Below are 26,153 nucleotides of genomic sequence, written 5' to 3'. Positions count from 1 at the left end.
CAACCAACCAACCAACCAACCAACCTACCAACCAACCTACCAACCTACCAACCAACCAACCAACCAACCAACCAACCTACCAACCAACCAACCAACCAACCAACCAACCAACCAACCAACCAACCAACCTACCAACCAACCAACCAACCAACCAACCAACCAACCAACCAACCAACCAACCAACCAACCAACAACACAACAGGGCTGGGAGTTTATTTGTGGTGGCCGTAGTGTGTCTAGAGGAGGTGGCAGCTGTGTCCAGCACCAGCAGCGTCCTGCTGTGGTGGCCACTGCATCTGGGCCAGCTTGTTTCCTGGGCTGGGTCCTCAGGGTTTGCTTATTTTCCAGTCATGGCCCCAGTCTCCTAATAATTTTGGGAACCTCAGTATCATTACAAGAAATTATTTTTAAGAAGTTAACATAGCAGAGAAATTTCCAGTATTACCACCAAGAATACTTCCCGACAGATCTCTGGTCTGAGGTTTTACTTTTTTAGCCAAACTGGAAGTCCATGGAGCCTTTACAAGGCATGGCTCAGTCAACATGCATCACTTTGTTCTTTGCTTTGGCTCTTGTTCTTCTTTTCTTTTGGAATGTGGGCTGATGTCGGAGGTGCAGCTACCATTTTGTAGCCATGAGTTAAAGATAATCCAAGGGCCAAGATAATCATAGAAGTCTTGGCTTAGATATTCCTTAGCCCCTGACCAAGGCTAGCAACAGTTTCTTCCAGGTTCACTGCCAGAGTAGAAAGAAAAATCGTTCTTGGCTTAAGTCATTATTTCTCAGATGACAGAGCACAACACATTTCTTTAATATTACTTTCTTGCATCTTTACACCTTTATTTGGACTGGGCTCTGTGTTTAACAGGCAGAGAAATGGGTTCAGAGTAGTAGTGTGACTAGTGCAGTTGAACACAGCTAGTGGGAGACAGGCTGAGAACAATCACACATGGAGACATGGTGTCACTTTCATTCACTCACTCACTCCTCACTTACTCCTCACTCACACACTCACACACTCACTCACTCACTACTCACTCATTCCTCACTCACTCCTCACTCACTCCTCACTCACTCACTCACCACTCACTCACTCACTCCTCATTCGCTCACTCACTCACTCACTCACTCACTCACTCACTCACTCACTCCTCACTCACTCACTCACTCACTCACCACTCACTCACTCACTCACTCCTCATTCACTCACTCACTCACTCACTCACTCCTCACTCACTCACTCACTCACTCACTCACTCACTCACTCCTCATTCACTCCTCATTCACTCACTCCTCACTCACTCATCACTCATTCACTTACTCCTCACTCACTCACCACTCACTCAGATTCTCCTTCGTGCTTATCTTGTGCTGAGTCTGAGTACAATATTTGAAATGTACAGATGGGTACAGTAGGGCCCCCACCATTGGGGACCCCTGAATCTAAGCAAGAGTTGATGGGCAGTTGGACAAAGAAGATGGAGAGGAGTAGGCAGTTTTAAGGGATATTTAGAGGGAAGAGTCAGTAAGGCTTGATGATGGGTTGATATGGAGGCTGGGAAGAGAAAAATAATTAGGGTAAATTTGAGGTTCTGGGCTTGAGTACATGGACGAATGTTGGTCATTATTGGGATAGAGAATGTTGGAGGAAAGACAGGTGGGAGAGGTTGCGAGGGCAGCTGACGTTTCTGGGTAAGGCTGCACTCCAGGGTGTTGTCACAGTAATGCTGAGTGAGGTGGGACAGAGGAGGTCAAGGCTGGCCTGGAGCTTTAAGTATTAACTGTTGACAACACCTTCACTCTGCAGCCCCTGCAGCGCAGCTCAGGTGATGGGAACCCCAGGGATCAGCACCGGAGCCTGTGCGCTCACGCTGCCCCTTGGCAGGGCTCTCTTCCTCTCCCCAGCCATTTCCTGGGCTCCAATTCAGCGCTTAGTTGATCTTCTCATTAGGAAGAGCGGTTCCTGGGTCCACAGGGCCACTCAATACATGAAAGTGAGCCAACCCCAGGAGTTCCTCTGGGTAAGGAGTACTTAAGCTTGCCATTAGCTACCATTAGGACTGCACTTACTGCTTAATGATCACCAGCCACAGGCTCTGGTGGGGTTGGATAGATGGGGAGCAAGGAGGAGTTTCCCCATAAAGAGGAGTGCCAACGTTCTTTCCCGGAGACTCCAGAATTGAGGCTGCTTTATCCCCGGGCACAGGGTTAGCTACAGTGCACTGGCCTGTCTGGGTTATAATAGGTAGGAGTCTGCCTCTGCTGAGTCGATGGAAGGAAGGAAATGAGCTCTGTGAGAGGCGACTGCTCCTGCTTCTGTCTAATGGGTGAGACCTCAGAGTGGTGTGTGGGCGTGTGTTTGTGTGTATTTAAGGGAATGTGTTCTCTGCACTCCGGAGCTTGGGGCTTGAAGGTAGCACTTCTAGTTTGTATAATCACATTTGCCCAGGGCTTACCAGCCTGAGTTCTCCATAAACTGACATAGATTTCACTGCCTGTGCCTCACCTTTGCCCCTATGAACAGCCTCGTGGTGCCCTGCGAGGCTGGTGTGTGCCTGGTATTTCAGGACAAGGATGCAGCTTTTTCGCCAAGCGTCATGTTTTCCTCTAGGGGCTGCTGCTGCTCCACTGGGCAGTGCTGGCACCCACACCCCATGGCTTCTCTGCAGGGCGCCAGTGCAGCCCTGCTGGGCACCGGGCCTTTTCCTCTCCACTCCTGGGCAACTGGTGAAGTCCTGCTTCTGGTCTGCCAGTGCCCATCCGGAACCCCAGGCACTGTGGCCTCTGTGACTGCTCCCGGCTGTCAGAGTACACATTTCCGAGAGCCAGAGACTGGTGGTTTGTGGTGATGGCGAGAAGAGGAGATAGCCTTTCTTCCCTTTGGGCTGTCCTATCATGGAGACACCCCAAAGTGCTCCAGCGTTCGCTAAAATAGTCTTTTCAGCCTTAACTTAGGTATCCAATAGTCCAGCAAGTCTCCATTTCCTTCCCCTACAGTTCTATGAGAGGATTGTATTTCCCAACCACCAATGCTGGGCTTGGCCACGTGACCTGTTTTGGCTAACCGGGCTCTTAATGGATGTGACACAAACCATGGCTTGAAATGCGCTTGTATTGTTGGTCTTGCCTTTTTGAGTTTTGCCATTGCCAGGAAAGGCACCTGCCCTCCCACCAGACCTTTGTCCTGGAAACATCAGAGACACAGGGCAGAGCCCTCCACAGCAGACAAGTGGCTTGAAGCAGAGCCTCTCCATTGATGCTGGAGTGAGGAATAAATGCCAGGGTGGCGTGTCGCTGAATTTTGAGAGGGTTTGTTACCCACATTGTCTAGACCATAGCTGAATTAGATAGTCCTCTTTCCTCCAAGATCCAGACACACATCCATAGAGATTAGCTCACAGTGAGTTGGAGGTACAGACGACATTGAGTAATGAGAAAAATCTCTCTGTGCATTGACTGGGACTTTCTGATTGGGCGGGTCACGTGACTTGGATTCGGCGCCTTCTTTACTTTGGATGAATTCTCTCAAAGGCTCTTGCATTTCATATCTCTGAGTCATGCACAGACTCAACGTGTGCATCACTCTCTTTGCAAACTTCAAATTTCTGCATAGGTCCAGATCATAAATACGTTCCGTTTTAAGGATCGTATGATTGGTCACAACTATTCAACTCGGCCATTGTAGCTTGAAAACTGACATCTAATAATCAATGAATGAGCATGGTTGTGTTCCAATAAAACTTTATTTACAAACAAAGTCTGTTCACCTCTTCTCCACAGCAAAAGCCCTTCAGTTCTTCTTGCCACCCATAGATGGCGATAGCGGTTGCCACTTGATTTGTTGGGGTCTTGTTTGGCCTGTTTGTGCTTAGACTGAAGGTATTTTACAAACATTGTTATCATCATGACCAATAAGCATAGAAGCAGTGAGCGAGCGTGTGGAAAATGCTAGTGAGGAGAGGCATATGGTTATGCTGGAAACCGAAGTGGAATAATAATTTCAGAAATTGAAAGTGGTAAGAAAATGGATGTTGCAAGGGAACATGCAATATCGTTTTGACAGTGCACTGATCATAAAGGACCAAGAGGGAATCAGGCGACATTAACAAAATGCTGTACTCATGCCCTTGACGAGTCACTAAAATAAGATGAGAAGGAATTGACAAAAATCAAAAAGTCAAAGAACTTTTGAGTATATGGCTAGAGAACAGCAGCACCAAGGAGACCCACCGGCCGAGTGTGAGTCCTGGGCGAGGCCAGGACCTGGGAACCTAAGGGACTCGCTGCCCTCTGGCCTGTTGCAGCCACGTGTGGTTCCCTGGGCTCAGGGCCCGACATCCGCACAGGTTAGAATGATGCTGACGCTGCTCACGACAGAGACCTTGAAGGAGGTGTTTGCCTGCCTCAACAGAATTTCAGATGGGAGAACCAGGGATATTTTGGAAAAATATAAAAAGAACACGTATCGGGACAAAACAGATTATGTGATGCACCAGTGCACTCTTCTATCGGGTGGAAATGTACCTAGTTGACCTTCACTAGCTTCTTCTTTGGACTTGCAAACAGGGGACTGCTACCTAGCTCTCTGGAGCTGCACTTACGTTGCACACATATGCACGTACGCCTGAAGGACAGAAATGCATCATACACGCGTGCACACATGCACCCCCGTCAAGGAGGCTGGGAACTAAAGGCTGGAATCTGTGCTCTGCAGAGCATGATCATCAGGTGGCGGGAGGGGACGGGAGACTCTTGCACAGTCACACCTCTTAAGGAAGGGAGGAGGATTAAGGGGACAGTGTACAGATGGAGAGCAGGGAGACCCTGAAATGAATGTGAGCTTTGCACTCAGACAGGCTTGGTGTGATGGCTGACTGTGTGCCTTACTAATTGTGTGACCCTGTGAGGGCATCTAACTCTGGAAGGAAATGGGGGAACAATGCATTTCTGGGAGAGAGTGGGGGATGCATGGCTCTGGAGAGCAGAAGGGTGATCTGGGAGAGGCTTGTATCGCGTTGACTCAAAGAGAAATCTGGGTGTTTGATTAACATGCCAGATTCCAGGTCAAGATGGTAATAAAGGACCAGTGTAATAAAGTGAAGTGATAAAGCAAGTTCCTAAAGGACAGATCTGAGGAACTGATGGTGGGGGAAGGCAGGGACAGTGATCCCCTTAGGGGAGAGCAGTGGGGCTGGGAGGGGGCCTTCCTCCTGGGCAGCGTTGGGCAGGAGCGGTCATGGCTCTGGTGGGGGAGGGTCTGCCTCTCTTACCTCAACGGTCTCTCACAGCTCAACCAGCTGTAGCAGCTGAGGCCTCCTGGTTGCAAGTAATAGAAACCAATTTGAAGAAGCTAAAGGAAGAAGATAGTTGATTTACGGGAAATATATTTGAGTGTCTCACAGAAGAAACAGTGAATGACTTAGTTGAGGGAGGGGTTAGCAGTATGATTTCACTGATTTCCTTCCCTTTAGAACAAAAATCTTCTCCAATTTAGTCAGAATCACCCAGTGGACTTACTGGCCCCAACCCCCAGTGCTGATTCACTTCTAAGTGGCATCTAAGTGTTGCTCCGTTGGTTGGCCCCAGAAACTACTGTTAGCCTGACTCAGCTCTCAGCGTCTGGCTCTGTCCGAGTTTTGGAGTGAGAAATAGACTGGCGTATCTTAGTCAGTGTGGCCAGCCGCCCGTGGTCGGGGGTGGAGCCACACTGCGCAGCGTCAGCCGCCCCAGGCCCTTCCAGAGGCTCATGGAAGAGTTCGAAGATGAGAAGGGCTTGATGGGTCACGGTGGGGTATCTTTGACTCCCCCCTCACTGGTGCAGCAGGCATCTGCCATTCCATGCCGGAAGTCTCCCCACTAAGGCTGGCCTAGGCTGGCCTTCAGATGGCGTTATCTTCCTGAAGCGCCTGACTCCCATAAAGTAAGTAAGTGGGGCATTTATAGTTTAAGGGTTTCACTGCTAACCCCAACTAGGGACTTGGCAGAGATGAACACACCCCACCAACTGTTGAGAAGATGCACACTTTCTGGAACTGTCTTCCTTCCTATTGGGAGGCCATAGAGGGCGAGTCCTGGCTCCCCTGAGCTGGCAGCAGAGTAACTGGGCTGTACCTTCTCTGCTGGGAGGCCTATCATGACCGCGAGAGGGCAGAGTTAGGGACACTCTCCTCTCAATAGGTCGTGGTTGCTTTAGGGACAGCCCAAGACCATCCCCCTGGGAATCTCCCCAGGAAGTAAAATCCCGGGAGGAGGCTGTGGATTGTCTGGATTCCTGCCTCTTCTGCTTACTCACATCATCTTTATTTATGTCTTGGTCGATAACAAAGCTTAAAAAAAAAAAAAAGCAAACTCCCTCTATTGGACTAAGTGCTGGTTGTGTTTAGCACAGCTACTGGGGAGGATTCCTGTGCGTGAAAACAGAGTTGGCTTCTGCTGCCACTGGGGACAGTCTCTTCTGCCAAAGCCGTGGATGCTCAGGGTGGCCCGGGCACCTGTAACTTAAGCAGGAGGAGCCCATCGTACAGCCAGGGGCAGTGAGAAGGCACAGAATCCTGGGCTCAGGGCTGGGAGAGACCTTTACAGGCTCAGGGTAACCCTTGCGACTTCACCAGCAGGTGTCATCCAGCTTTTGCTTGAGCCTTCCCAGGGTCAGGAAGCTCACTGCCTGTGCAGTCAGCAAGTTTTCTCAGGTCATTTCGGTGCTTAGGAACTGGCTCCACTTGGCCTGTAACCTCTCTCCCCAGGCCCACACTCAGTTCGCCAGGTCTGTGGTTTGTGGTTCACCTGGACATTGTGCCAGTCTTGAATCCAAACATTCAGACCAGCCCAGGGACAGCATGCACCCAAAGGACCATCCTAGTTTAGGAAAAACATTGACTTTTCCTCACATCCTTCACCTAATCAACAGCACAGAGATGAAAGGTGAGTGGTACTCGAGTCCACAGGTGGTCTGGCAAGGCCCCTTGTCATTAAGTGAGTGTTCATTAAGGAGGTCTGGAGATGGCGGGACTGTGGAAGGGCCTAGCTGGTGTTCTGCAGGGCCTTGCCTTGTGACAGGCCATCACTCCCCTCTGCGCTCCCATCGAACACACACTCATTTTTTAAAAAATGCTGTTAGCCCTTTCTATCAGAGAAAACCCGAGATGCTAGCGGGTCAGCAGCTTTGGGTTGGGAAGTGGGAGGACAGGCCACCAGAGGCTCGCTGGCCTCTCTGTGTCCACTCTGGTGGACGAGGAGGACACAGGCTGGGTCCGAATGGCCTCCTGGTGTTGGTGTTTGCTGACAATTTCCATCGAAAGCAACTGGGTTGTGTTGTGTCTTGCATAAACCCTGAGGTGTGGTAGATTTGCCTGTGATGACCACAGGGAGCAGCAGGGAGGGCTGGTCCACTCACTGCACCTGTGCTTCAGAGCTCCGGGCCTCTGCACTCCTTGGCCGCCGGCTTCTGGGAGGCTGCGGAAGACATGGGGCCCAGGGTTCCTGACACATCTGGGTCTCTTCTGATCACGGGGTCACTTCTGACCTGACCTGTCCTAGGCGGCTCCCAGGGAACCCACACCAGGGCTGCCACACAGCCATTTGATACACCTAGAGGCCTAAGAGGGGGTGCCCTTGCTCTCCCCACTGGTTTGGGGGAGGGAACCTGGCCCATTTGGCTGCTCAAAGTGCCTCTGATGTGTGGAAACCTCATTGGCCAGCCCCAACAAAGGGCTGGACATATTACCAGGCTCCAGGGGAGTCTGACCTCTGCAGGCTTCTTGGTCCTCTTGGTCCACTTTTTGTGATTTGGGGTCTCTTCATTCGGTGAGCAGTAGGACTGAGATTTTAATTCACCCCCTCAGACTACACATCCTGAACTCTCTCCATTCAGGATAATTAACTCCAATGACATTTCACTGGCAGGAACTGCTGTCCCCACAGTTAAGGGATCACTCAATATTTAAAGAACTCTACTCAGGCAAATAACACTCACAGAAATCGTTGTCTTAACAGTGGTGGCAGAAGGAGACATTCAACATCTCTACATTTTCAAGCACCTTCAAGACAAGATTCTGGACACAGAAGGGACCCAGGCCCTTCACAATCTCATTGTTCCCTCTCTTCACAGCATCACTGTCCCTACTCGCTGGCCCGGGCTTTCCGACCCAACACTGCCAGGACTCAAACCTCATTTGTATGTTGGCATTTGAGGCCTCTGTTCCATGGTTCATCCTGTCCGTTTTGTTCGACTGGTTTCCCCTCTCCGGTTGTCTCTTTCCCCCATCACAGCCTTCTCCCCCTCACCCCAGAAGCTTTGCTGAGTCACTGTCCTTCCAAAAAGGGCTTCCCAGGGCCCAGGGAAGCAAGCATGACCAGAGTGTCTAGTTGTGGGACTTTCCGTCTGCACAACAGACTCTCTCAGTCCTTATGAGCAATTCACGGTGATCGGGGTCCTTCCTTGGCTGACCTTGGGGGTCTGGGCGGAGAGGGCAGTGCTACTGGTTTGCTGGAAAGCCAGGCCCCCTGGGCGTGGATGGTTCCTTCAGCATCGGTGCCTTCTTCGTGCAGGCAGGGCCGACTCCACGCCAGGTGTGGCTCGCTCTGAAGCCTGAGGGATGGCAGGCAGCTCAGCCCACCTGGGCGGCCGAATGAGTCTGCGGCCACCTCATACCTTGAGGCAGTGTTGTGGCCAGCTGGCCACCCTTCAGGTGCCTGCCTTCTATCACTTTGTCTTCCGGCCCTGGTGCAGAGCCCACAGCAGGGCCAGGGTGTGAGCACCCCAGGAGAGATGAATATTTGGCACCCCTTCAAATCAACACTCTGCATGTCAGCTCAGTGTCTTTGGGGAGAGGGGGACGGCAGGATAGCAGTGCCCTGTGCTGAGCGGTGCAGCTTCCCCCCAACCCCCAAATTCACTCATTCCACTCAGCAAAGCATATCAGGCCCTGCCTCCTTAGAAGGCAGGAAGGCACCCATTATTTCTTAGGCAGGTGCCTTTAGGCATCACCCACCCACCCCCCCTACAGCATATCAAAGTCTTCTCTGAGCGAAAAGAAGAGGACTTCTGTCTCCTCGTCTCTAATGCATTGCGGGGTATTTGATTAGCCCACTCCCTTTCATCTGCTCTTCTCCACTCTCTCCTTGGATGCTGACATTGATGGAAGCTCTGGTATTGTTTTGGCCTCAAGCTCTGTTTTTCTGGGGAACCCAGGAATGCCCTTTGAAAATAAAATCACTATCTCCTTCCTGCCTGGCCTGGAAATGAATACACTCAGCAGATTCTTGTGGCTGCGACCCAGTTTGGTACTGAGGGGTCGAGTCAACTGTCCAAGATGGATGCTGGAGGCTGGAAGCAGCAGGTGTGTGTCCACGCTTCAAAAGAGACAGGTCACCAGGAGGCCTGCTTCTACCCTCCTGTGTCCCCAGGCCAGTCCTGTGTGTGGGTGACGCCCCTGCCTGCCCTTTGCCTTCGCATGGAGAAGTCTTTCCAGAACCCGTTCACCTGAGACGGCCACTCGGCTCCGTGACCATTGCTCTCAGCCGGGATGCCTTCCGCTGTTGTCATGGCAATGCTGGAGTGGGGAGCCGCTCACTGCAACTCTGCTCTGACTGTGAAAAGTGAATTCTTTTTCCTTTTTCCGGAAGTGTCAGGTGAAACCTCCCCTGCTGTGAGGTGAGGGTGGGAGGCCCCCCGTACAGGTGTGGGGAACTGGGCATGTGCCACCTCTGAGCCAGCTTGTGTGGCCCCGGAGAAAGTCGCCTGGGTCAGGGAGCCAGGGTGGAGGCCACCACCAAGCCAAGTCTTGGCTCCGAATGCGGATAGTCCTATGGGCCAGTGCCTTCTGCCACATCCATCTCTGATGCTCAGGTGTCTTACAGGCTTACAGCTATTGTCTATTCCATGTCAGGGACAGTGGGCTTGGGGGCTCATTGGGACCTCCTCATTAACCACCACAGCATTAGGAGCGCTGGTCTAGCACTGACCAGGTACCTTCCCTGAACCAGGAACACGGCGAGGAGTTTGGATCGACTGCCACTGTGCACAGCACAGCACCAGGTGAGCAGAGGGTCTTAATAAACGGAGATGCTGTTGTTAATATCAGGCCCCTCAGACACCGACGCCGCCTCCTGCCTCCCCCTCCTCCTGCCTGGGTGGTCATCTCACCCCCTTGGGTTAGGATGTGATAATCCATCAGAAAGGCCATGTTGGGTGCTAGGTTTCCTTATTCCTAGTTCTCCAGAGCTCTGTCCTGGCCCCAGTTTGTTCTCTTTTGTGGGACAGCTGCGCAGCTCCCAGGGGGTCAATGCCCACAGCTGCCCTGGGGCTGGACCCCTGTTCAGTGGCCAGCTTTGTAAGGATCCAGCTCAGAGAAATCCCCAGGTTGTATTTGTGTCTTGCCGCCAGGCTCAGCATAATGGCATTGACAGTTGAAGTAAGCAATTGGCCAATTTCCTTCAGGAACGTTCGAAATAAAAAGCAGTTTGTCTGAGTGGAGAAAATTGTGAGAGCCCCAAATGGAATTGCTTAAATTTATTGCTGGAGAGTTTTTACATATTGAGCCAAAGGCATATCTTTTTGCATCCAGTCTTGGTTCTCAGGAGTGCCGCACTGCACCAGGGGTGGGGAGGCCTGGCTCTAAAGGTGGCTGGCAGCAGTCAAGACCCCCATCCCAACACCTGCCCTCCCAGAGCAGTCCCAGATCTGTCCCATGAGGGAGGAAAGTCTTCCTGGCAAGGAGGGGAAACTTCCAGCCCTTTTCATCAGAAAACAGAGTGGTACCTGCCTCTCCAGGAAGGATGGGACCAAGGCTAGTAACCACATCAGCCATGACCCTCAGCTGGGACTGCCCAAGGGTTCAGTGGATGAACTTTTCAGGTGGGACTTTGGTTCATGGGAGATTGGGAACAAGGAATGTTTCCAACAGCTGTTTCTGATTGGGACAGATGCATTTTTTTTTTTTTTAATCTCAAGTCCTGGAAGACACTGGGACTTTCCTGCAAATCAACACGAGAGTATGAGGTACATGGTTTGCAGGACAGCAGAAGGATGTTGTCAAGAGTTTGGCCAGGCTGTTATCAGATCTAAGACCTGGTCTCACATGGCATGGGTTCTTTTCTTCTCGAGACTTCAGTTTCCCTCCCTGTAAAATAGCAATGGGAAAATAGCCAGAATAGGCAAAATAATCTGAGGCCCCACCTTGCTCAGCATGCATGATCTGTGCTTTCTTATTAGCCTCAACCCAAAACTTCCCATTGTTGATGTCAATCTTACGTCACACGTAACTTAATGTCCTATATATGTGTAAGACCCCTCATCACAATGTCTACTTCTGTTATACTGCAGGAGGCGTCCTGGGGAAGAGTATGGACCCGGAGTCGGACAGATCTGGGTTCAAGTCCTAGTTCTGCCCCGGGGCTGCTGGACCATGAATACATTTCTTGCCCTCTCGACTCACAGCCTTGTTAGTGAGGGATAATGCAAGTTTGAAATGAGTGCCATGAATTGTCAAGGAATAGGCTGGGTAAACATAGGTGCTCATTCAGCACAAATGACCTTCCGAGATTCAGGCACAAATGACACCGAGATTCAGGCAAACCACGCTACCCACAGCCCTGCTGGCAAGAGGGACCCCACCTTGATTTTATGTATGGGTTCGTAACTCTAAAGAGGAAGTGTTATCTTTCATGTTATCCTCCAAGCAGCCCGAATAAAAGATTCTTGGACCAAATGATAGATGTGCTTGGAAGAGCTATTTTGATAAATTACTTAGTTTGGGGATTGGGTGAGACCTGTGGGATTACCCTTAAGTAAAATAGATTATAGCTAAACTACCTTCTAAAGAGGGTAGGTGCTATTAACTGCAGGACTTTTGTCTTGCTGAGCAAAGAGATTGAGTAGGGTATGTATGTCTGGGAACAGAGCTGAATTACTCTGAATAATAAGGGAGAGGGATATTGATGGGGCTAGGGGAAAGACCCATGATAGAAAAGACTTTGGGGGAAAGATGGAAGCATTTAAGAGTGACTTTAAAATAGCAGTTGACCTACTCATATTAGACACACACAGAAATGCACCATTGCTTTAGAGATGTCATGCTCAGATATAATCATGCCCCCACACCCCCACAGGCCTGCTGTAGAATTATTTGGATGCCTCTCAATGAATACATGGTGCAAGTGCACCTGAGTGTGTGTGTGTCCCTGCTTTCTGGGTCTAGTCTTGTGGATACCTAGTCTGGATTGATCCTACCCCTTTCCTGCTCCTTCCCTTCCCCATGCCATGAGGCTGGACTGGAGTCAGAATCGCTTTCTTTGCAGAACTGGGCTCAGAAGCCTGCATTGGCTTACTGGATGGAAGACAGCAGGATGAGTAGCATTTCTCACTCACTTGAGCAATAATGTATTTTTCCTGCTCAATTGTTACTATGTGTTTTGTGCTGATTACTAGGAATATACTAATGAACAAGCAGGCATGGACTTGAACCTCCTGCCCTCATGTAGCTTCTGTTCTTACAGTGTAGAGACATAAGCTATGCCTGGCATGCGTGGTGCCTGTCATGAAAGGGACACGGGGATGTTCTGGGACTGTATGATCAGGGGATGTGCCCAGCTTTTGAAACTCAGAGTATTTAGAATTGTAAAGAAGGAGGGAGGGAGAGACATGGTAAAGCTGGAAATGGATATTGGACAGATCACAAAGGACTTACACTGGGTGCTCAAGGAATTGAGCTTGACCTCAAGGACCATAGGCAGTCATCGAAGAGATTTTAGCTTGGTGGAGGGGCACGCTTAGTTTTGTCTTCAGGAAAGATGGCTCTGGCTTCACTGTGCACGCTGAGTCCTGGAAGGACAGAGCTGATATGGAAAGAAGGCAAAGCACAGCCCAGACCCGCAGGCTGGTGAATCTGGGTGTACAAAATGGGCTCTCTAGACTCCCCCACAGGGTGTCCCGCTCACTGCACACAGGCAGAGCCTCACAGTGGCAACTTAAAGTCAGTCATTTTAGGGCATCTGGTTTTAATTAGCATCTACTGAGTGCCTAATATCTATCAGGCTGGATTTATGTCATTTCATGCTCACAGAAGCCTTATGAGGCATGCAAAAAAATGAATCTCACTTTCGAGATAAATGGAGAGTGGACGGGGCAGGAGGCTGACATGCCGAGTCTCTTCTGTGGTCCAGCACAGCAATGAAGCAGGCTGAGATGGCTCAGCGTCTCTTAATATTCAGCATTGAGAGAAAAGCCTGGGCTGACTGGCTCAACCCACCTGAACATCTCAGAGATGGGCACTGGCATGGAGGAAGCTGACCTCAGGTGACCAGTTGATCCAAGAGCACTAAGGGAGCACCCCCCCCCCCAAATTATTGCACTGCAAGTGAAGTCCATGCTGCTGGTTTTCTCTTGCCTACAAGTCATCCTGGGTGTCTGGAGTCCCTGAGGAACGCACAGTGGAGCAAAGACAGGATCACTCAGAGTCACGGATGGGGGAGGCAGGGCCCCTGCTGTTGTCCCCCTGGAGACAGAATTCAGAACTTCCGGAGGGAGGGTCGAGGCTCTGAGCACAGGCTCACCTGCTTCCTGCGCCCTCAGGGGCTTAGGCTGCAGGTGAACATGGAAGAGCAGGGCCAGCGGCCCGAGGCAGCCTGCACTGAAAGGGCTCAGGACCTATGGCTGGGACTCTAGGTTCAAGCCCAAGCTCTTCTCTTTAGAAGCTGTGACTTATATACCACCACACCTGAGTCACCGTCTCTCCCTGTGGGGACCGAGGCAAACCTTTTTGTGCTTCCATTTTCTCCTGTAAAGTGGAGATAATAATAGTACTTAACCTGATGGAACTGCTGCGTAGATTAATGAAATAACATAATGCATTAGCCCTGCGTGTTTTAAGTTCTCAATACATCTTACCTATTATTGGCAACTCGTCCCTTACAAGCCAGCCATATACGTAAAGTGAGGACAGATATACCTTGGCATAGATTTCGGGCCTGGCGGGGAATTAAAAAACAGCGTGTATATATGGAATATCCAGTCAGCGAGGACCAGCAGCCTACACAAAGGGGTGACCAGCCCCATGACTGCTTCCATTTCCCTCTTCCTGGGCCGGGTAAGAACAATTGTCAGATGTTTTCACCAATTGCAAATATTTGCTAGAAAGTTTCAAGGCTGGTCCTTTGCTTTGTCAGTTCTTCAGGGAGTAGCTTAGATTGTTTGCTTCCTCACCACCCTCTGCCTTCACACTGGGCTCCTGGTAGAGCGACAGATAATGAAATTCTTCCTTTCCACAACTAGCAGCCCCCCACCCTCCATGGCTTCATTTTGTTGGTTACACAAAGGGTGGTGAGGGCTGAGGTTTGCCCTGGCTGTACCACAGCCTCTGCCAAGTCTTATTCCAGTTAGATTTTCAAGCCATTTGAGCCGCACGAAGTCCTCAGGACCCGGCTCGGCCTGGTGTGGTGGGAGATGAGGTAGCATCTCTGCCTTGGTGAGCATTCTCCACCCTGACGTTGGCGACAAGTTTGTTAGAACTCTGTGGAGTCGCATGAGCTGCCAATCTGGGAGTCCTGTGGTTTCAGAGGGCAATTTCCAACCGGTCACACAAAGCCTGTTTGGGGACGCCAGGAGCTGCCTTTGACCCTCACATCTTCGCATCTCACTTCACAGCATAGCAACTCAGGAGTCACCTGTTCTCTGCCTCTGTCCTCTCCTCTCTGGCTTATCCCGTCAGGCTCCTGTCCCTGTCTCTACACCAAGACAGCGTTGGCCAAGCTGACCAATGGTCCACATGTTGCTCTGGGTGACAGTGAGCCCCACAGCCACTTCACAGGACACGCCTGAGAGCTCTGGACACTGCCGACCACAGCCTCTTTCCTGAAGCACTTTCTTCACTTGGTTTCTGGGTCATCGATCCCTCATTTTGTTTCCTGTTTCTTGGGCTTTACCTTTTCAGGCTTGTAGACTCCAGGACCTCCAAAGGCTCTTCTTTCTCTCTCTCATTTTCCCCCAATGATGTAAATAAATAAATAAATAAATAAATAAATAAATATATAATATTATATATATTATATATGTAATATATAATATATATAATATAACATATAATTATATTATATATTATAATATTATATTATATAGTATATATAATATATATATATATTTATATCATTCTTCATTTTCACACATGTATGCTTTATCCACTCATGTTTGGCCCCCAAGGAGTTCCTATACCAGTTCATCTGTGCACCATCACCACAGTCTCTTGTTCTTTCTCTTTTGACTCTGCCCCAAGGTCTCGTCCACCAAGATGGTTTCCAACAGCCCCTGGATGATGGTGACTGTGGTTCTCACGCTTGGAGCCCAGCCTCATCCGTCGGCTTCTCTGCCTGGTTGTCCTTGTGGATGTAGATCTAACATGCACCCCCATGTGACCCATGCCGACCTCCTGTTCTTTTCCCTTTCCTGTGTATTCTTTCCTCTGTTTTTTCAATAAATGGCAACTTTATCTTTCTATTTACTCAGGTCAAATATCTCCAAGTTGTCTTTACTTCTTTGCTTTCCCCCACACTCACTTTAAGTCGGTCAATGAAATCTTGCCAGTGTTTGAAAAGTATCTTAAATTTTTCATTTCTTCCCATCATCAAATCTGCTCTCCTAGGTTAAGCCGCTCTTATCTCCTTTCACTATCTTGACCTCCTGATCCTGTTTTTATTTTCACTTGTGGCACTTACTCGCCATCTAACATTACATGTTTGCTAGTTTGTTTTATCTCTTCCCCTATGAAAACACACGCCCCATGAGAGCAGAGATTTTGATGGATTCGTGTGCTGCTATATCCCAAGCGTCTAACACAATGTCTTACATGCAGTAAATGCTCAATAGATATTGCTGAATGGATGAACAAGGACTTCCTTAATGTGTTCAAGCAGAGGTGGTTATTTTAGGAATGTTCATGGAGTGATGGGAACTCTCAGGATCCTCCAAGAGCCTGGAAGCAGGTGCCTCAGGCTCCTCAAGGATGGGACCCAGTGGCTGTGGGTTGGGTAAGGGGGTTGGTGACTGAGTCAAAGGGGTGAAAGGGAGTAAATGGACTGTCTCTGGGGTGTACTTGAGGGCAGAGCTGGCAGGGCTTGATGCTGGCTAGGTGTGGGAATGAATGTGGGTGTTGTTTTGAGTGTTTGGGTACATGGGGGGTAAAGAGGGGGGATGTAGACTGAGGCACTTTGCACAGAAGGCAGGCCTTCTGCAGTGGACTGCAGATTGCCAAGTTGCTGAAGGGACCAAGGGTGTGCTGAGTCCAGGTGCATGGTCCAGTTGGTGAGGCTGAGACAGGACAGAGAGGAGGAGACTGAGGCAAGACTGGAGGCCTCCAGGATGGTGGAGGTGCACTGGGAAGGTGGGAGGTGGCAGCAGTGGGGAAGGGGCATGGATGCAATGTTGGTGCAGTCCAGTCAAATTGGGCAGGGCCCGTGACACGTATTGCTGTCAGGAGTAGACCAGTTTTTAATGTACCTCCTCTATTCAATAATATTATTTTCAGTACAATCAGGAAATGAAAGCTATAATAGTAATGGCTAGAAGAGAAGCTTAATAAAAATGATCTAGGATTGAACTTCATATCACTATGCCAGTAAAAAGGTAAACATAAATAAAATATTAGAGTATGAACTTTAAAAAAAGTAATGCTTTTAAATTAGAGTATATTTTGAAAAAGAGGGGAAAAACTTGTACTTATTTAATGGTCTGTGGCAGCTGCAAATAGGAAGACTACTATATTTGCTTTCTTCATTTATTCTTTAGTTTTAAAACAGACAATATTTAAAAAGGAGGATTCATTTCAAGGGTGGTCCTATTATCTAAATTCAGTGAAATAGACATGTGTGAGCTAAAATGTGCTCTTTCCAAATAAATTGAGCTTGCATTCTGTTTCACTGCTTTAAAAATTCATATGCAAATAAAAATCCCACATGGTCACATAGAAGGACAGAATGGTAGTAACTCAAGTTCAGTTCCTCTGCTTTCCAAAGACAGTCTTCACCATCAGTGTGTATCAGTGTTGATTTAGAAGCTTTGGGTTAAACTCAGGAATATGTAGTGTCTGGGAGCTAAAGACCTAAAATGCACCCTAAGTGAGCTTGAACGATTTTGACCGGTGGAACATTCTGGAAATGAGCATGTGGCTCACTATGGGTATTGCTGGGCTACATGTGTGGGTGCAGCTGTATGACTGAATGGACTCTGGATCAATCTCTGGGAAGAATACAATGTTCATTAAAGGATAAACAACAACAAAACAAGAGCTCATTTGAATAGACCCCGTATGTATATAAGACAGTTATTAAAACTCAACAGTAACCGCGGCAGTTATTAGCATTTTACCAAGCAAAGAATATTTGGAAGCAGAGGATTTTATGACTGCTATGTTTAGGATTATAAAAAGAAATGGGCTTCTGGAATTTTATTGCTGTTTTAGGCATCAGTCTGGACAGGGCATCCACTGTTGCCTGCTTGGGGGGGGGGGGTCCTGCACACCGTTCAGCCCCGGGGGGCGCTCACATAACAGCGAGTCCCACCTGAGTGGGTGGCCAGGGGCAGGTGATGCAGCCCACCTGGATTCAGAGGTGTGGAAAAGACTGTTTAGGGTGAGAGTTCTTGTCCAAGGGGCCATGGAGACTGTGGACTGGCAGGGGAAGGGGCCGCGTAGACACAGCTGTATGGAACTGGCGCAGCCAGAGGGTCTGGGCCTCAGTTGGAGTCTCAGCTGGGGGCTCTGTCTTTGTGGGACCCCTGCTTCCCCTGCTGGCTTGACCTGGGGAGGGGCAGAGAACTCACTTTGCAAGGATAAGGCCCTCCCGCTCTGGCTTCTCTGGAAGAGCACCTGCTCTAGCCAAGTGGTACTCAGACACAAGGCCTCTGACCTCACCACCGCTTTCTCTCTGACTCGTGCACTAGGCCAGAGAACACAGGGGTAGTCTGTGCCTGCCTCTCCAGGTAAGATCTTCTGGTCAAGCTGATGGTGGTGGTATGTTCTTGGCAGCTGCTGCTGCAGCCCAGGTTCCAGAGGGCTCTGGAGGTTGTACTTCACTCCACATCTCCTGCCCTCCCCAAGAGCAAGCAAAGAGACAGAGCTGTGGTGATGTCTGGTGAGCACGAGGCTTCAATGAGGAGGACTCTGCTTGGCCAGAATCCCTGTAGTGAGGCCTTGTCTCAGGAGGCACAGCAGGGTGTGGGTATACCAGTTCACATGACCCTGTCCTGTGGAACCCACAGTGAGAGCACTGGGCCCCCTGTCCACACCTGCGGGTGAGTCTTGGTTCCTCACCTGCCTGCTGTGTTTGCATGCCAGGCCTTTGGTGGGAGATGGGGAACTGTGAGGAGGGACAGAGCTGGCCATGAGGGGTCCCAACTTTTGCCATGGGCTGTTTATTTACCATTTGTGAGAGAGTGGACATGACAACCTTGGCCATTCCTTCCAATTCTGGGAGCTTACAGTTCTAGGACTATTTATGCCCTACATCTGGCCAAAGCCTCATTCTCCAAACTTTCATTGTTGCTCTTTGTGTTTGAAAACTGGGAAGCAACATGCTCAAGTCTTGAGCACCCAGAGGCAAGTCCCTCTCCTTATTGCCCCTTAGGCTCTGGGAAGGAATTCCTGGTCAAGGGTGGGAGGCTAGCTTCTTAGAACAGCAATAAATCAAAGGCAGTTTGGGTGGAAGAGGAAAGTAGACTCTGGTGTGTATTCAGCCAATTAGCGAAATGCCCAGCGGTCCTCCACTGAGCATCTTCTTTTTAACGATCTTGTGCCCATGCAACCAATAAATGCATTGGCCAGGAGATTGGTTTCTCTGATTCATTCAATACCATGTATTAAGAGGAATTCAACCACTGCCAAAATGTAGCCGGGCAGGGAGGGAGCTGTGGGGATAAATTCCCCTACTTCTTTCTCCTTCCATCACCTTCTATCTTCTGCTGGTGCCTCACTGGCCAAACTAGACTACAATCTAGGGAGTCAAGGAGGCCAGTATATATTCTAGAGAACACAGATGAGGGCAGAGAAGGATGGACAGTGGGCCTGGAGGGCAAATGGAAACTATTCATGGCTAACTTATGTGGTCTCTCATCTCACATTCAAATGTCCTAGAGAACTGAATTGGATAAACTCAGAATGGAGCAACAGTAAACAGGAACTTCACTGAGAGATAAGTATTGTCACCCCTATTTTTAAGATGAGCAAACAAAGCTTGATAGAGAGGAAGATGTTTGGCCCACATAACATAGATAATAAATGTCCATGCCATTGTTCCATAAATGACCAAGAGTTATGAGTTCAAATTTGCTGTCCTTCCTGGAGATTCTTGCAGGGGGATATTCTGGCTTGGACTTAGAGACTTGGGTTTCTCTCCCAAAGGTTTCCAATAGGTGCTGCATGCATGTGTTTTTTTTAAAGGTCACCAGAGTTAATTATGGTATATATGTACTCTTCAAAGTATGTTGCATCCCAGAAAAATGCTGTTCCTGACATTCTTGGGAATACACTTTGTGGATTTAGGATACTGGTCCATGATATACCCCCATGAAGCTCCTCTCCACCTGCTACATGATTTCAGGGTTCGTGTGCATGACACTTGTCTAGTCAATGGACAACCTGCTGTGTCCACACCATGTCACTGTGCTTTCCTGAGGATCAGAGCCTGATGTCACAGAGCCCTTGCTCTTAGTGTAGGCTGGGGCATTGTTTTGATTTTACTGTGTCTGGATTGACACTGATACTTTTAGGGGACTCCCCTCTTTCACAATATGGGCCAAAAGAGCCCCAGAAATTCACCAAGCAGAACAGTATTCATGCTATCTCATAAACTTGTGCTTCCTGTCTTTGAGGTTCTTTGTGATCCTTTCTAAAACTCTGTGGAAAGGAACTCTACAAGGTGTTGTACCTAACTCCATTTCAGTGTGATGGAAGCTTGCTTTGATGAGAATAGAATTGTCATTTGAGTTGTGTTGAGAGACCAGCATGGTCTCCATGGTATAGAACAAGAAACAATGAGAAGCAACTTTCTAGCAGGTACATTGGCTGTTCTAGGGCACTGATGATGTGGCATGGCTGCCAGTTGTGAGGATCTGGGTTCAAGTCAGCTGTGGGTGCTGAAGTTTTCAGCCATTTGTATGGACCTGAGTGCCAGCTATGGGCACTGGAGTGCTAGCCAGGTGAGGGGGCTCAGTTCCAGCTGTGTGGGCTGGATTACCAATTTTGTAAACCAGCTTCTATGAAGGATGGGATGGCAATGAACTCCATGGACCACATGCCAACTGTGCAGATAAGGGTGCCAGCTGTGAGAATGGGGTAGCATAGGCCAAGTTGAGACTGGCCTCCTTCTGAGCTGCTCAGTGACTGCACAGGCTTTTGTTTATGGCTCCAATGTTTTCCTCAAGCAATTTCAATAAATCAAGGTCACTGAATCAAATCATCTTTACCCAGTGGCTTTTGTTGCAGAATTGAAGATGTGTTTCTTTGCTGGGAAGAAGAGAAAATGTCCTTAAGAATAATAAAACCATCATTAGGAATGGGTCAGACCTTCCAGAACCATATTTTCAAGGAAAAGAATGACTATGAGAAGATGCTTCTTTGTTTATATTTGTTGAGTGCCTCATCAAAGAGCCAGACATTGCATAAATGACAGTGCTAAGGGGGCGCAGGGGTTATGATGACCCCCCTGAGTGACTTGTATATGTTACATTCTGAAGTGAGCATTCCATGGTGGAGGCCAGCGGGGATGGGGTAGGGTGGGGTAGGGTAGGGTGGGGAGGTGCTCACTTTCACCCTGCGCTCCCAGGACACCATCTTCACTCCCAATCTGTGGGAGTCCAGCCTCAGAGCAGCCATGAAGGGTCACAGTAGGACAGCAATTGGGGTCTAGAGAGGAGGGTTTTTTTTGGGGGGGGCTGCATGTGGCAGGTGCAATTCACGGCATTGCCAAGTTGGGGGGCTTCTCTGGCGAATCTATAACTTGATTATGTCCACATTTATTCTATGTCACTCCTGCCGGCTTTACAGCCTCACGCTAGGATTTTACTCCATTAAAGTGCCTTTGATGGGTGTTCTGAGAAATGAACCAAAGAGGAGGCCCTCTTCATTTTACTGTCAAAAAGCCACTGGAAATACACCATAGGCGTATAGACCTGCAGATACCCACGATGCACAGAGACACACGTGTACAGCCGATCCTTGTTATTTATGGCACTTGTGTTCTAGAGAGTCGCCACGGACACTGAATTAGTGAACTGAGTCACAGCTTCTTGGGGACTCGCGGGGTTAGGTTGCTGTGAGCCTCGGGTCACAACAGTGCTGTCAGCCGGTCGATACATAATCTTGTTTTATGTGCATTTCTCTTTAAAGACACTGTATCTAATATATATTGTTGATTCACTAACATTGAACTCATGGCCAATAGCGCTATAACTCATGCCTGAACGAAGCTTCTCCCACACACATATCTTCTCCCTCAGGCATGTGATCGCCTTCCTGTGCTTAGGGACCCTAGACAACACTTCAGCACTAGGCTAGGGGTCATTTTAAATAGCCAAATCACCAACAAAAAGCACAAATATGCAAAGAAAAAGAGAAACACTAACTAGACTGAGAAAAGGACACTGGTTTGAAAATAGGAGAGCAGAGACATGAAGCCCATATTTGACTTCAGCTGGGAACATGGCCTAGGTGCCTTACAATTTTTGCTGCTTGTCCACTGTGAAAGCTCCATGAGTATTGATTTTGGGGTTGCAAATAGATTTTATCAAACAGGCAAGTTCACTCCCATGGCATCTGTGAATAAAGAGGACTGAGTGTATATATATACTTGCAGGTGTGTCTGTGTGTGCACACACACATGACATGATGATGTTACTCCGAGGCTAGGGACTCAACCTCGTGGCAGAATACCCATGTAGCAGTGACTTGGTGCTGTAGAAGGAGACACATGAATATACGTCCTTCTATGTTATCACCAGCCTGGGCTTCTTTAATAAGCCTCTCTATGAGAGGCGGGTGTCAGGTGCCCAGGAAGCTCTGAATCTGCGGTTCTGTTGTGCCTCTTAGGACAGGTCAGTGAGTCCTTAGGCTGGGCTCTGAGAGGCCCTTGCAACTCTTCTCAAGTGGACAGAAAATAGTACCATGAAGTAGGATTGGGTGTGATGGAACATTTAGAAATAAGTAGTTACAAACTGACTCCAGGTCTCTGGATAGCCTGGGATCAGGGGAGTCAATGTGGACCTTTAAATTACTGGTGCCATGGCCTGAAATGGTCAAGGTAGATGGTCGTGGTCTGGGCAATATACCCTATCACTTACCCAGATTACCTGGAATCACCCCAAACTACCTCTCCTTTCAGATCTGTGATTCTACTTCCGTGGTGTTTCTTAACCAGTCTATTCTCTGGGTCATTTCAAACCAAACTGACCAGAACTGTCACATAGGGTAGCTCAGTGAACATCATAGAAGATGGAGTTGGATATTTGCCTGTGTTCCCAGGGCTACCTGTTAGATCCTAGTCCTTGGGTGGGTGGATGAGTATAAACATGAAGTGACAAATTGTCTTAGGTTACTATGTTTTCTTATTACATCTAAATGTAATAATTAGTGGTTTATTACTATCTTATGTTCTAAATGGGACCACTGGTGAGAAAAATGAAGATGATAAAAATACTAATGATAGCTAAAATTATCTATATATGTCAGGTGTTGGGTCAAATGCTGTATTTTAAAATTTTAATTTTTATCACATATCTAGTTAACCCTCAAATATTTAATTTTGAAAATTTAAAGTGACAGAAAATTTGAAATAAAAGTACAATTCACATTCGTATACTCTTTATCAGGCTTCACCAATTACATTTGGCCACCTTTCTCTATTTTCCCATTTGTCCTTCTACCCACCCATCTGTCTGTCTACTATCTATTTATCATCTTTTATCTATCATATTTATTATTTATAAGTGTATTTCATTGTGTTGCTTTATTCCTAAATATTTCAACATACATCTTCTAAGAATTAAAGTTATTCTGTTATTTAATAATAATAACAAAGGAATTTAACATTAATTCAATATCTTGTGTAACATATCTTCCCTATCTAAATCTCATGTGTTTAGTTTAAAAGAATAAATATATACAAGCAAGATAGCACTTACCCTTTCTCTTGTTCTTTCTCCCCCAAGGCAAATGTGGCCAAGTCTTTTAGTTGTTTCTTCTAGTATTAAATCCATATTTCTAAAAACATATGTATTCTATTGTTTTTTAAAAAAATTTACTCACTTATTAACTTCATTTTATGTAAAAGAGGATTTAGAGCTCTTATACCCCACAAACCATTTTCTCCTAACCTCGCAATGTGACTACATATCATTTTTGGGTATTATTAGTATTCACTATTTAAATTATTATGATTATATTTTTCTCATTGTGAGTTACACAGTGTGCCATGATTATATCTTTTCTTGTATAACTCTGTTGTTCCCCTTGAATTATAATTACCCTGATTTGTCACTTACTTGGCTTTCCATGTATGTATTACTATTTTGTCCTTAAGACCTCTGTCAGAATAACACTTTTCTTTTAAGTATGTCAACATATATCAACTTATGTATTGTTTTCTTGGGCCTTCTGCTCCAGCTTGGTCTCCCACTCATCATCCTGGACTATCCCTTCATTATCACCATCACCCTGGCCTCTTTCCTGTATTAAATTCTTTATTACTTGGCTGCTGGGCTTCCTCTTTCTCAATTTACTCCCTCATTTTGATGGAGAGTATCCTTCAGTAGCTTTCGGAGTAAGGGTTCATGGGAGGTGATATTGCTGAGCTCTTATAGATGTGAGATGGTTTTGTACAGTATCATCAGGGACTTGATTAACAGTTTGATGAATATGAACTGTCGAATGGACGCCACCCTGCTACTCAGGATTTTGCAAGTTCTTCTCCATTGTTTCTAGCTTTCAGTGTTGATGTTGAAAAGTATGATGCCGTTCTTGTTGCTGGTTCTTTGAACAGCAGTGGGTGGGAGATGTTTTCCATCCTTAGTTCTGGCACTTGGTGGCATTTTCAATTCAGAAACTCAGGTCTCGACTTACTGCTTCAATAACGTGTCCTCTCAGTTTCTTTCTGGAATAGCTGCTATTCAAATATTGGCTCTCCTCATAATCTTCTTATAGTCTCCCGTTTTCCAGCTCTTTGAAGTTTTGTGCTTCTCTTTGGAGGTTCCCTTAACTAATTCTTGCAACCATTCTACTAAATGGTTTATTTCTGTTATAATACTTTAATTTTCAACAACTTTTTAATATATATATTTTTAATAATGGCATGTTCTTTCTTAATGCAAGCAATATTTCCCCCTATATCTCTGAGGATATCCGTTAGAGAAATTTCCCCCTAATATTGTTTCTATTTCCTCTAATTTTTTGTTAGTTTCCCTTTTATTGGGCAGTGACTCCTCAAACATCTGTGAGCCTTGATTGCTCTTATACCGAACAGGAAAGCACCAAAGTGCTCAAAAGAAGCGCCAGCTGTGAGGTTGGTGGACTGATGAGCTCTGTTGGGATAACGAGCAGGAACCCCCAGGGCCAAGTCTCTTCTTTTGCTCAGTTGCTACCCTCTCTACCCCTGGTTAGCCATACCTGCTCTCAAGACTCCTTCTGCCACCCAAGGGCACTGGCTGCTTCTCAGGCATGCTGCCCTGTCCCACTGGCCACCTCCCAATTCTGAGTGAGCAGCTATAGGCCTCTGTGTGGATATAAGAAAAGGCTAGCATGCCTTTTCTTACTCCCCAACTCTTCCTGGGGCAAACTCTTACTTACCTAGTAAGGCTCTGTTGGAATCACTTCTTTTACCTTTACACTGTTCTCCCTGCTCCCGACTCCAGGGCATGCTAGCCTCTCCAGTGTTAGCCTGACCTCAGTGGGCCTCCACTTTGCAATATCATGATTCCTATTTGTTTCTCTCATCTACTAACCTAATGTCTTTCAAGGGCAGAAAATGCTTTATTCCTTTACTGGATTGTGTTCCAACCAATTCGGTTAGCAACAGTGACACTGTGGAATCTTGGGGTAATATGAAAAAAAAAAAAAGGCACTGAGTTTGTGAACCTGCTTCCATTCCATCCCTGCATCTAGCTTGATTCAAATGGCCAGGACTTAAAAATCCTATAAAACTTTCTTCCATTCCACACTATCCTCAGAGGATAGCAAACTGACATCCTCATAGCACCATTTACCTACTATACCCTAAAGCCATCTGGACCTCTCATCTGGAGAAATAGGAGGAAAATGCCCACCAGAAGGACCTTTGACATCTCCTTGAAGACATCTATCTGTGGAGTTAAAAATCACCTGTGAGCATAAAGCCCCAGGTAGAGTTGGATTCGCTGAGTCTTTATGCCCAGACTTCTTGCATATCCAACATTTGCAGATCAGAAAAATGTCAACATCGCATGGGTGTCTATTAACTAGGGTAGGGATGGTGATTCATCTCATCGCCAGTGTTACTTCACCTGTCGAGACTGCCTGAAGTGCTTGTTAATAGTTCTGAGGTCTCAACCAGTTTCAGTAGGAGAGAGGTCCCTGTGATCAATTAGTGATGTCTGCCATGGGCGGTTATTCACCAGCCCAGAATTGGGGGAAAGATGAAAGTGAGATGTTCTAAGACAGTGTTTCCCAAACTTGGTTGATGATAAGAATTACCTAGAGGTGCTTGTTAAAAATAGATTCCAGACTCTTCCCCTGGAGATTCAGGTTCAGGGGGTCTGGAGTGAATCCTGGGAGCCTGCAAGCGCTTGGTAAACAAACACCCCCATGGCCCAGACCAGCAGGGGAGCCTGGAAACTCTGTTGTAAGGGAGGACAGGTTTCCAGGGATCCCTGCTTCACAGAGAATCTTAGATCCTGCAGCAGGAAGGTGGGTAACAGAACCCAGTCCTGGGGTAACAAAGGAAGATTGGTGAAACAAGCAGATAGGACCAGACCCCTTCTCTTAAGGGAAGGTTCCGTGTGAATGTGCAAATCCTCATCAAGGCTCCTGGCTATATTTGGTGCTGAACTCCATGACCTAGCACAGTGCCGCCTGGCACTCTGGGGCATAAGTCAATGACCAAAGACTCAGCAACTCACTGTGTTTTAGAAATGTACAACCCACTAT

Source organism: Condylura cristata, unplaced genomic scaffold (assembly GCF_000260355.1).
Source record: "Condylura cristata isolate star-nosed mole 26May11 unplaced genomic scaffold, ConCri1.0 scaffold00008, whole genome shotgun sequence".
NCBI classification, from domain to species: Eukaryota; Metazoa; Chordata; class Mammalia; order Eulipotyphla; family Talpidae; genus Condylura; species Condylura cristata.
The sequence above is the reverse complement of the archived record's forward strand: the minus strand, read 5'-3'. Positions refer to the sequence as shown.